The sequence below is a fragment of the Camelus ferus genome, chromosome 13, assembly GCF_009834535.1.
Source record: "Camelus ferus isolate YT-003-E chromosome 13, BCGSAC_Cfer_1.0, whole genome shotgun sequence".
NCBI lineage: Eukaryota > Metazoa > Chordata > Mammalia > Artiodactyla > Camelidae > Camelus > Camelus ferus.
The window spans coordinates 25513287-25526484 of record NC_045708.1 but is presented as its reverse complement, the minus strand read 5'-3'; the positions used below and the strand labels follow the sequence as shown (position 1 = coordinate 25526484).

The following is a 13198-nucleotide window of genomic DNA, read 5'->3' as shown; positions in this document are numbered from 1 at the left end:
GACTTATTAATGGTCATCTTTGCTGTGATTTGGACAGAGCCTTCTTGAGAATGAAGCCAACACAGTTGGAAAACATATTCCTGGCTATACCAGTTGAACCCTTGGATTCAGCGATGCCTGAAAGTAGCAGCGTCTTGACTTTTCCACGCATGAGCCAGTAAATGAATTTGTTTGAGATGGGTTTTTGTCACCTCTAAGCTAGAGTCATGACTAGCAGACTGAAGCTATCTTTTGAGTACAAGAGGGCAGGAAGGAAGGTGAAAAGGAAAATCAGAAGAGACTGGGACTAGCACCAGTGTCCCCCGTGGAAAAGAGGAGGAGTTACCTTTACGTTGCTCAGACCAACCAAAGTGTCTTCACCTCCATCTCTGCTTTGCAAGAGAATCAAACCAAACATTCTGGTCAAGATAACAGTTGCTTGTTTTACTGTTGATCATTGGCAAAAGGAGGCCCTTCACGGCTGAGCTTAAGCAGGAGATGGTTACTCCTTAGTCAGCTGGCTGGCATCTACCATCGGGGAATAGGCTAGTCCAGGGGTTCCCAAGCTTGTCTGCAAATTGGAATGATTTGGGGATATTTAAAAAGTTCCTTGTAAACTGACTATGACTCAATTAAAAAAAGAAAAAAAAATTCCAGCACCCAGACTACATCCGAGACCAAGTAAATCTCAATCTCTAGGGGTGAGACCCAGGCACCACTTTTATTAAAGTTTCCACAGATGGTTCCAACATGCAGACAAGTTTGAGAACCACTTCCCAAAGCTCCCACTCTCCTGTTTCCAAGGCTTATACTCCTATAAAGCAGAGCTTCTCCACCTAGTTGACATTAGATCAACTAGGATTTTTTTTTTAATGTTCATGTCTGGGTCCCATCTCCCAGAAATTCTGATGCAGTTGGTTTGGGGTGGGGCCCCAATACGGGCTGCTATAGACTGAATTTTGTATCCCCCTGCCCCAAACGCATTTGTTGAAACCTAACTCCAAGAGTGCTGGTATCTGGAGCTGGGGTCTTTGGGAGGTGATTAGGTCATGAAGGTGGAGCCCTCATGAATGAGATTAGTGCCCTTATAAAAGGGACTTCAGAGAGTTCCTACCCCCACCCCCATACCCATTCCCTTTCTCATCCACTTGCTTATCCTCTGAGGAGAAGGAATGTTTTGTGGGATGGACAAGGCTGAGAGAAGGTACAACAGGCAAGTAAGACTCAGGCTCCCCCTCCCTTTTCAGATCCTCCTGCCCTTCACATGGTGAATACATGACCAGGGTGCCATCAGATTTCTAGAGGCAAGTCTGGAGCGCCACCTCACTGATCCCCCTCTCAGGGCTGGCCCAAGGACTGGGTAAGTGTGTCTCTCCTGTCTTCCCAAGGTCTAGACATGGGAGGGGAAAGGTTTTGATCTTAGGTCCAAATATAAGCAACTAGCAATTAAGCTGATTTGGCTCTCCATCCTACTGTCTTGACTGGTCTGGTTGAACTCAGGGTGTGTGTGTTAAAGTATCACTCTCACACCCCAGCACTAGCATTTATACCAGCTTCCGTTCATTGGTTCTCTCACTGCATGGGACTGCACTGTGTCCCGAGTCCTCTATTCTCCTAGCACAGAGACTGCCACAGAAGTTCTCAGTATATATAAAATAAATTGACTCAGGTCTAGGCTTATTTCCTGCCCCATTTATGAGATAGGAAGGGATATAAAATATAAAAATGGGATGTATGATCCCTGCTCTCAGGGGTCTCCAGTGACCAACAGCCTTGGAGGGGCAGGGAGGGCTTCCCAAAAGGGAGGCATTTCAGCTGGTACTTGAAGGATGGAGAGGTGCCGCAGGAAAAGTATGAAGCTGCAGAGATTTGAAAGAGTCACTTAAGGGAATATTGTGCTCCCTCAAGGGCACTTGGAAGGGCTGTTCTGGATGGCAGAGCACACACACACCTGTGGGTAAACCAGAGGGCAGGCTTCACTTCAGTTCTCCTCAACCCACCTGTGTGGGCAGATCAAGAGACTGAGCACACTAAACTCAACTGGAATATTTTTATTCAATGTATTTAATTCCTTATACTTCAGAAGAGACCTTTATGGCAGAGAGTGAAAAACAGTATGTGTGTTCCTGGAATGTATTCTTGCAATATATTTGATTCCTGTTCATATTGAGTAAATTATTCAACTAGAATTTGACCCAAACTATGTCTTGGGCTTTTCACTAAAAACAAGTCAACGAAGGGAAGAGAAAGTAAATGGGAAATAAAGTAAAAATCAAATCCACTCTTTGCTGGAAAACATTAAAGAAAATACTTTTATATGATATGGACTCAATATTTGCCTCCTTTCTTACAATATATGGTTCAATAAGGTGTATTTCATTATTAATTAAAGGTCAGAAAGAGAAAGAAAAATACTATATGATATCACTCATATGTGGAATCTAAAAAATAAGACACAAATGAACTTATTTGCAAAACAGAAACAAACTCACAGACATAGAAAACAAACTTATGGTTACTGGGGAGAAAGGGGCTGGGAAGGGATAAATCGGAAGTTCAAGATTTACAGATACTAGCTACTATATATAAATAGATAAACAAGTTTCTACTGTATAGCACAGGGAACTATATTCAATATCTTGTAGTAACCTATAATGAAAAAGAATATGAGAAGGAATATATGCTTATATGTATGACTGAAACATTATACCGTACACCAGAAATTGACACAACACTGTAAACTGACTATACTTCAATTAAAAAAAAATTTTAAATGTCATTACAATAAAAAAAAAAGAGGGGGGTGGAGAGAGACTGAGCACCCAGTCCTAGACACTTACGGAAGGAAAGGAGGCCCCTAGAATAGGTCCTGTGGACAAGCAGGATGTGGCACCAACCAGCAGCTGCTGTTCTTTTCCCACTCTTAGCTCTGAGCAAGTTCCTCTTGCATTTGGGGGTCACCCATAAATATAACATCACTGACCCCTCTTGGACTCTGATTTGACAGAGCTGGGTGCCAGCAAAGCCAGTTATTCCCAGGAAAGTCGGAGTCAGGATCATCGCAGGCCCAGCTCCCATCTGGGACTGCAGCCTTGGAAGCTGCCTCCCTGGCCCCCTCTTGCATCAGAAGCAGTGATCTATCTCCCCCAAGCTGCTTGGGAAGAGGGGATTTACTCCTCCCCAGCACATTTTGTTTATTCCCAAGCTGCTGTTTTATCTTTGGCCTAACTCAGTGACTCTCAGCTGGGGTGAATCATGGCTCCCAGTGAACATTTGGCAATGACTGGAGGCATTTTTGGTTGTTAACACCTGGGCAGCGGGGTCAGGGAGTGAGTGTGGAATGGTACTACTGACATCTACAATGGTAGAGGCCAGGGATGCTGCTAATATGGTGTAATGTACAGGACAGGCCCTGACGACAATTATCCTGCTCAAAATATCAACAGTGCTGAGGTTGAGAAACTCTATCTTGCTTAGGGAGAAAAAATTTCATTAACACTAGCTTTAAAATATTCTCACGATCTGGTCAGCAATAACTGATACAAGACTGTTGTCTTGCAATTCATCAATAGATTCATGCTGGCTCTCCTTTCCCCCAGCTCCTGTATGGGGAGGGGTGGAGGTTGTAGGAGTGGGGGAGTGGCTGGATACTGCAGAAGTAGATTGGGGTCAGGTGGGGAGTGAGAGAGGGGGGTTACACAGTGCAAAGAGCATGGGCTTTAGAATCAGATCTGAGTTCATATTCCAGCCTTGACTACTTCTTTAGCTGTGTGACTTCAGGCAAGTGACTTTCCCTCTCTGGGCCTCAGTTTTCTCCTCTGTAAAATAGGACAACTCCTACATTACAAGGTCCAGGCACTCAGCTATTACTATGACTTCATCCTGAGGCAGTAGAGAGCCATCAGAGCTTGGGGGAGGCAAATCAGCTTTGAGTGGTCACTGGGGCAGCCTGGAGGGGAGATTACTTACCCTCACAGTATGTGTGTTTAGTTCCCTCTAGGCAGGTCCAGAAGTCTCAGTCTAGCTGGAATCTCTCCTTTCATGGCCTGTACTCTTCCTTTTCTTTAGTTCTGTGCCTCAGCAGGTTGCTGCCACCAAAGTGGAATGACTATGCGGCAGAGAAATACATAGAGATTGTAATTTGCTCCATTCTTGCTGTGGGTAACTTCCCTCCTTTTTGCCTGGAGGTGGGGACTGAGGCTGTTAAAGGCTTTGAGGTTGCCAGGCACCAAAAGAGATCCCCCAGCCAGGGCTTTTGTTTACCAAGGCCCAGCTCTAGGAGACAGGAAGCTAAATTATTCCAGAGTGCAGGGCTCCCAGGCACGGGAGGGGAGGAAGTGGGCCCATTAGAGAAGGTTTGATGGTTTTCCCAAGCCTGAGAAAGTGAACAGGGGTCTGAGTGGCTTTGCCGAGCCTGTTGTCTTTCCTTGAGTAAAAGTGACTTTGACCACTCCCACTCTGATCTCCCAAGACCTCTGTCCGGCCTGCAGAGCTGCCGTCTGTGGGGGAGGGGATGGTGTGTGAGTCGTAAGAGTAGTGGCTTGGGAGTCACAGCAAAAGATCACGGTGGCTAAGCCAAGCAGGTCCATGAGGATAAATCGAAGTCGACTGAAGATCAAACAGTCCTCCCCTGAATGTTGTAGACTGGATAAACACAGGAATTAAACATAGTGCCTCAGAGGGGTGGGAGCATTATAAAAAATTAAGTTATGTAAATTTACAGTTAAATGAAGTGTATTCAAAGGTAATAACATTGAAAGTGTGTCACTTCCTATTATTTTACTACACTTTGCTATGACATATGCTCTTGGGGTTATTCCTATTGACATGGTAGAAGCACTACATAATAGGGCAGACCTCTTTCCAGCAGCACCTTCAGTGACATCAGGTTGGCAGCTTGAAGCTGCCCATGGTGGGAGTATTTACACCATGGAAATTGGCAAATGCTACAAATCAGGTTTCTTCCTAACACCACCCCCTCCCCACAAGCCGTTTGAAAACATTTTACCAGCACAACACTGAGTAGAGGATTCCTCAAACATGACTGTGATTGAATTTCCACCAGCTTGGCTGGCAGAGGGTTTGGAACAGATAATGTGATTCAGAGAAGTAAACAAATATAACTTGTCTTACATCCGAGTATTGTGGGTAAAATGCACACTTGCTACGAACATCAAGTCCAGACTTACTTGGAGACTCATCTCTGCCTCCTCCCTTAGAGACAAGAGCGTGCACCCACTTACAAAACACCCTCTAGGGCACCTCAAAACACTCTCTGGTGCCTTCTGGGTGGAACAAGACCAGAAATGCCATGAGGGCAGGGACTTTGTTCGCAACTGCCGCAGCAGACCTGCAGACCCCTTCTCAGTGTTAGCAGCTCTCCCAGTTTCCCTGGCTTCTGAGTTTAGGCAGTCGAAGTCACGCTGGGGCAAAGGGGTGCACAAGGGCTGGTTCTAGATGGGAAAACAAGAACGAGCCAGAAACCAGGAATTGCCTCTCAAGCACATGGATCTACTTGGGAGCAGGGAAGTTTGTCAGTCAGGGGCAGTTCCTCCCCAGGGAACATTCGGCAATGTCTAGAGACATTTTTTGTTGTCATACCTGGGGAAGAGTGCTACTGGCAGCTGGTGGGCAGAGGCCAGGGACGCTGCTAAACATCCTATGATGTGCAGGACAGGCGCCCCTAATCTCATATTCAGAGAATTATCCTGCCCCAAACATTGAGAAACCCTGGGATACGAGACACAGTGGGGAGAAATTCAGACAGGGGAGAGTCTAGGAAGAGATAAGGAAAAGGTCTACTGGCCCAGGAGCTGTTGAGCCCTCCCTCCCCCACAACACACGTTTCTGTGTGGCCAGTCAGTCCCTTATTCTGCGCCTTGTCCTGTTTCTCTAGTCTGTCTCTGGTAATGTCCTTGTTTATCTCTGTTTATCTCTTGGTCTCGTATTCTCACTCTCAGTGGTGCCATCTGCTCTGGCTGGATCCTTGTGTTCTGAGACCTGAGACAAGCCTCTGGCATTCGTACTCCCTCAGCCCACGCTAATCACTCCAGCTGCCTCAGCCTGGGAGTTGGGCCAGGAGGTTGATGAAGGGGGAGGATGTAAAGACAGGGGGCCTAAAGGTCCCCACTCTTCCCACCACCCATCCTGCCTTTGCCCCAAGGGCCCTGCTGCCTGTCTCCATGAGGCCAGGAGCTCCAGCCTGCTGTCACCCCCAGGGCCTGGGAGCTAAGTCAGCCTGTCCAAGTGGCCTTGCTCTGCCCACTGACCCCTTCCTCCCCACCCCACCCCCAGCTCCTTAAATTTCTCCTCTAGCCTAGTCCAGCAGCTGTTACGAAACAACTGGGAGCTCGGCAGTTCCTCCCTCCCAGTCCTGCCCTGGGCAGTAAGTGACACCAGGCTCATGACTGCCACTAAGCCCAGTAACTTCTGCCAAGTGACCAGGCACTTTTGGCCTCTGCCCTGGTCCTGGTTTCCAGGACCCAGAGCCCAGAGATCAGAGCCAGGATGTGGTACCCTGTACTTGGAACCCAGCGCTCAGCATCCAGACACAATTACCAGTGCCCATCACCAGGACCCAGCCCTCAGTGCCTGGTGCCAGGGCTGCCTACCCTGCACCTTGCACTCACCTCCTCTGGCAGACCCTGGGGGCCTGTGTACTGGGCCAGCAGGGTCCAGGATGGGCACTGTGTAAAGCCAGAGATGCTGCAGAAGAGTCTAGTGGCAAGTTTTAAAACCAACTGGAAATCATTCAAATGAAGATTTAAAATAAAAATTGTGGGGGGAGGGTATAGCTCAGTGGTAGAGTGCATGCTTAGCATGCACAAGGTCCTGAGTTCAATCCCGTACCTCTGTCAATATAAATAAAGAAACCTAATTACCACCACCCCCAAAAAATAAATGAATAAAAATAATTAAGATAAAAATTGGGGAAAGGACCAGGAGTATGGACAGAGGGAGGGGAAAGGCCAGGGTATATAGGGCTGCCAGATAAAATAGAGGATGCCCAGTTACATTTGAATTCAGGTAACAACAAAGACTTTTTCAATATAAGATGTCTCATGTCATATTTGGAACATACTTCTAGTAAAAAAGTATTCCTATTTATTTGAAACAGGGGTCTTACATTTTGATTTCTTAAATCCAGTAACTCCACGGGGTGAGGTTGTGGGGATAAGACTCTCCCCCCACCCTTCACCTGGCTTATATTCCAGCAGTCTCAGGTGGGGAAACAGGAAGTGTTCCTTATCTTGTCGGTAGAGGGAACTTCAAGGGATTCTATTTTTTATTGTTTTGACTTTTATATATCTTCTAATTTTCTTTAAGAAGTCAGCATGAATTTACAGTTAAAAACCATGTTAAGGGGAAATGGGGATGAAAGATAAATTAGGAGTTTGGGATTAGCAGATACAAACTACTATGTATAAAAAGATAAACAACAAGGCTTCACTGTATAGCACAGGGAACTGTGTTCAATATTGTGTAATAAACTATAATGAAAAATAATACGAAAAAGAATATATAAGTGTATAACTGAATAACTTTGCTGTACACTGTGTTGCTAACACATTGTGAATTAACTATACTTCAAAAATAAAATGTTATGGACACTATGTCTTGTGTAGATTATTGCAATATTCCCCTTTCACTCCCTCTCTAAAATGAGTTTTTTGACCAAGTAATACAGTCACATGCTTTAAAATTCCATAGGGACAACAGAATAGGCGATGCAATGTCATTTCCACCCCTGCCTCTCGGCCACCCTGTTCTTCCCCCCACTTCCCTGTTTCCTTCCAGAGACACCTTATTGCCACAGCCTTGTAACCGTCTTCCTGCCTCCATTCTGGCCCACCTGTCTCCATATTATGGCCAGCTGGTGTTTCACCTCCAATCATGTTACCTGCCGACTTAAAACCGTGCTGTGGTTTTCCATGCCGTGGGACAGAGAGTAAACTTCCCAGCTAATTGGAATAGAAGGTGCTCTGTACTTGAGTCCTGTCCAGCTTCTGGGACACTTGGCCACATCCCCGCTGGTCTCACACACCACCAGAGAAACACCATCCGCTCATTAGTTAGTGTCCTTCACTCCCCCAACAGTTCTGGCTTCCACATTCTTGCTCATCTTTATCTCTGTCAGACTTTTATTGCACATAGACAGCATCCACAGTGTGCCAGGCACGGGGGACTACAAAGGACATGGTAGACAACAAAACTGAAATGTCCCTGCTCTTGTGAATCAGGTTCTGGCAGAGGAGCATTTAATAGATAAAGCCCTTGCCATGCTAGGGTATGTCCAGAGTCCTGGGGTCAAAGAAGGCTTCCTGGAAGAAGTGATATTTAACATCTGGACAGTCATCAGCCAACAAGGAGGGCAGTGGGGCAGGCAGGGGAGAGTGTCCCAGGCTGAGGAAACCGTTTATGCAAAGGCCCTGAAACATCGGGAAGAGTCACAAACCAGGGCTGGGGGAACACAGAGAAGAGAGGAAGAGAATAAGAGCCACCGGGTGAGCAGCCCCCAGCAAGCCACTCTACAGGGCGTGCCTTTAATCCAGGACAGTGAGAGGGCCTGGAACAGATTTATGCCAGGGAGCATGTGGGCAGATCTGTGCCTATTCTGGAGAGACTAGATTGAAGGAGATGACCTTGCTGCTCTCTCTTGGATGACAGAAATGACAGCAGCCTGGGCCAGCATGGGGACAGAGTCAGAGATATTGCAGAAGGAGTGACTTTTCAGGGGTCTGGCTTGAGAGACTGGTGGATCCTGCTGATGTTCTCTGAGGCCAGTTTTGGACTTTTGGAATTGGTGGTGCAGGCAAGATGTCCAAGCCGAGATGTCCAGAAGACACATATACAGGTTGTCAACCTCAGGAAAGAGATCTGGACCAGAGAGTCTTGTTTGGGAGTCATCAGTGTAACCTTAACAATGAAAATGTTATCTAGCCCTTGATGAGAACTTACCAGGTGTTAGATGCTTTTCTAAGTTGTTTACATACCTTAACTTATTGATTCCTCACAACAACCCTATGAGGTATGTGCCCTCGCTCTTGCCATTTTACACATGGGGGAAAAAAAGTTAAGTGCTGTAACCAAGGTTACACAACTACTAAGTGATGGTGCCAAGGTTCCAACCCCAGATGTCCATCCCCAGGACCCATGCTCTTAACTGCACCATAGTTTCTCACCGAGACAGTAGTTTAAGCCCCAGAAGTAGATGAAATCAGCTTCAGAACTGTGAGAATCCTGCTGTTAGATAAGTTTCTCTAAAGTGCTAGTGTTTAATTAATTAGTGTTTTCAAATTAATTTCCATACAAAAACTAACTTGAAATGAATCACAGACCTAAACATAAGGGCTAAAACTATCAACTCTTTGAAGAAAACATACAGGAAAATCTTTACGACAGTGGATTTGGCAATGATTTGTTGGATGTGATACTAAAAGCCTGGGCAATAAAAGAAAAAATAGATCAACTGGGCTTCATCAAAATCAAAACCTTTTGTGCATCGGATACTATCAGTAGACTGAAAAGGCAGCCCATAGGATGGGAGAGAATAGTTGTATATCACATATCTTATAACTAATCAATATCCAGACTATGTAAAGAATTCCTAAAACTCAACAACAGTAAAACAAACAACCCAGTTAATAAATGGACAAAAGACTTGAAGATATACAAATAGCCAGAAAGAGAAAGAAAAACACCACATAGTATCACTCATATGTAGAATCTAAAAAAAAGAAGAAAAAAAAAAAGGACACCAAGAATTCATCCACAAAACAGAAACAGATTCACAGACATAGTAAACAATCTTATGGTTACTGGGGAAAAGGGGTGGGAAGGGATAAATGTGGGAGTTTAATATTTGCAAATGTTAGCCACTATATATAAAAGCAGATTTAAAAAAACCAAGTTTCTTCTGTATAGCACAAGGAACTATATTCAATATCTTGTAATAACCTTTAATGAAAAAGAATATGGAAACAAATATATGTGTGTGTGTACGTGTGTGTGTATGTATATGTGTGTATATATATATATTTACATACCCATCTCTAAGTCATATATATATATGACTGGGACATTATGCTGTATACCAGAAATTGGTACATTGTAACTGACTGTACTTCAATTTTAAAAATATCATCTTTGGGCAGAGGGTATAGCTCAAGTGGTAGAGCACATGCTTAACATGCATGAGGTCCTGGGTTCAATCCCCCATACCTCCTCTAAAACTAAATAAATAAATAGACCTAATTACCTCCCCCTACACAAAAAAAATACCATCCTCCATAAAAAAAGAAGATACAAATAGCCCATAAGCACATAAAATGATGCTCAATATCATTAGGGGAATGCAAATCAAAGCTACAATTAAATACCTTTAATTCCCAGTACCTCCACTAAGAAAAAGAAATAAAACTAATTACTCGCCCCCAAAACAAACAAACAAAAACCTACAATGAAATACCACTGCACATACCATGAGGATGACTAGCATTAAAAAAATAGTAACAAGTGTTGGGGAGGATGTGGAGAATTTGGCACCCTTGTGTATTGCTGGCAGGACTTTAAAATGGTACAACCACTATGGAAAATTAAACATAGAATTGCCATGTGACCCAGCAATTCCATGATTCTGGAATTGAAAGCAGGGACTTAGACATTTGTATACCCATGTGCATAGAGCCATTATTCACAGTTGCCAAAGGTGGCAATAATCCAAATGTTCATCAACAGATGAATAGATGTGGTAAACACATACAATGGATTATTATTCAGCTTTAAGAAGGAATGGAATTCTGACACATGTTATAACATGGGTGAACCTTAGAGACATTATGCTAAGTGAAATAAGCCAGTTACAAAGGGAGAAATACATGATTCCACTTGTTTGAGGTACCTAGAGTAGTCAAATTCATGGAGACAGAAAGTAGAATGGTGGTTGCCAGGGTCTGGGTAGAGGAGAGAATGAGGAATTTGTGTTTAATAAGTACAAAATTTCAGTTTGGGAAGACAGAGAAGTTTCAGAAATGGGTAGTGGTGATGGTTGCACAACAATTTGAATGTACTTAATGCCACAAAACTATCCACTTAAAAATGGCTAAAATCTGGGGGAAAGGGGGTGGGAAGTGATAAATTTGGGAGTTTGAGATTTGCAAATGTTAACCACTATTTATAAGAAATAGAAAAAAAAATTTCTTCCGTATAGCACAGTGAACTATATTTAATATCTTGTAATAACTTTCAATGAAAAGGAATATGAAAACAAAAATATGTATATATATGCCTGACTGGGACATTGTGTTGTGCATCAGAGATTGACACATTATAACTGATTATACTTCAATTTTAAAAAAAGAAAGTAAAAAATGGCTAAAATGGTAAATTTTATGTTATGTATATTTTATGACAATAAAATATCAGAATTCTACCTAATAAAACTGAAAAAGGAGGAAAAAAATCAGAAAGAAATGAAGATAAAATGGATAACTTCTACTTTGAAAGATATTTAAATTTGTAAAAACATTTCATGTTTGAATTAAAATTTGCACTTTGCAAACAAAAATTTTACAACTTACAGTTCCCCAGTGTTTGAAATTTTAAACACTAAATTCTGGTTACTGTTGAGTTTTAACAATGGATAAGTAAGTTTTATTAGCACAAGTGGTCACACAGAATGATAGAATTGAAGTACCTTAAGTTCTGTTTCTTTATCACTGTCATCGTTTATTCTGAAACTACTGTTTACACTCAGGAATATGTCGTGTCACAGAGTTGGAGACACCAACTGAGCCCAAAGCAAGCTTGAATTCTTAAGAAATTACTTTCGTTCTTTCAGCCATCTTGGAGACTATGGAGGCCTGCGGGGAACAGGACTTCTAAAATGATAAATATGTCTGGAAGGCTGTGGTCCAAGGCCATTTTTGCTGGCTGTAAGTGGGGTCTCCAGAATCAAAGGGAGCACACAGCTCTTCTTAAAACTGAAGGTGTTGGAGAAGGGTGTAGCTCACTGGTAGAGTGCTTGCCTAGCATGCACAAGGTCCTGGATTCAATCCCCAGTACCTCTATTAAAATAAATAAATAAATAAACCTAATTACCTCCCCCCAAAATTAAAAAAAAAATTGAAGGTGTTTGTGCTCGAGATGAAACTGAATTCTATCTAGGCAAAAGATGTGCTTATGTGTACAAAGAACAACACGAGTAACTCCTGGTGGAAAACTGAACAAAACCAGAATAATCTGGGTAAAGGTAACTTGTGCTCATGGAAACAGTGGCATGATTCGTGCCAAATTCCAAAGCAACCTTCCTGCTAAGGCCATTGGACACAGAATCCATGTGATGCTGTACCCCTCAAGGATTTAAACTTATTGAAAAGTAAATAAATGAAAGTGTAGATTTGAAAAAAAAAAAGAAATTACTTTCAAAATGAATGTGTATATCTGAGTTTGGGTCTCAAGAGGTGGACTATTTAAGTGTGATCTCTCCTAATTAATTCACATGCAGAACACAATATTTATTAAAAAGTAATAAATTTGCAGGGGGTAGGGTATAGCTCAGTGGTAGAGCACATGCTTAGTACGCATGAGGTCCTGGGTTCAATCCTCAGTACCTCCATTTAAAAATAAATAAATAAATCTAATTACCTCCCCCCACCAAAAAAAGTAATAAACTTGTGTTAATTTGAATCTTGCATACATATCATTAAAACTCAACAGTAACTGTGGTAACTACTTAAAACTTAGACAAATAAATTTTTTTTTCAGGAAGAAGGATTTTTTTAGCTGATGTTTAAAATTGTCAATGGATGGTGATATTTAAAAGCAGGCCAACTCTCAGCCATTTTTATTAGGGTTCTTAAATTCTCTACTTTTATTGTCCACAACTGGGGCAGACCTCCCTTCAACCATCGTTCTACCTTTGTTGGCTATTGCCAGCAATTCTGGGATCCAATTCCACCTGGCAACTCTGGACCAGAGCTGAGTGCTAGGGGCTGTCTTTTGGAGGTGTAAAGGATATTTCCTTAATTTAAAGGAGCTTCTCAGGTGTTATCTCCCACGGGCCTGCTGCCGCTGCCCCTGAGAAGTAGATCAAATATTTCTCCTTGGTATTCCCAAAGCACCCTGTGCCTGGTTCTGTCACTGACTTCTTCAATGTCTCCTTCCACTTGGAGACTGAGGATCTGGCCCCGTGGATCACATTTTCTGGCCACATCTGATA

At 43.1% G+C, this 13198-nt stretch overlaps 1 pseudogene; it reads left to right on the top strand.

Moving 5' to 3' along the window:
- The first annotated feature begins 11851 nt into the window (after positions 1–11851).
- LOC102515950 lies at positions 11852–12395 on the top strand (annotated as a pseudogene).
- Positions 12396–13198: the final 803 nt, after the last annotated feature.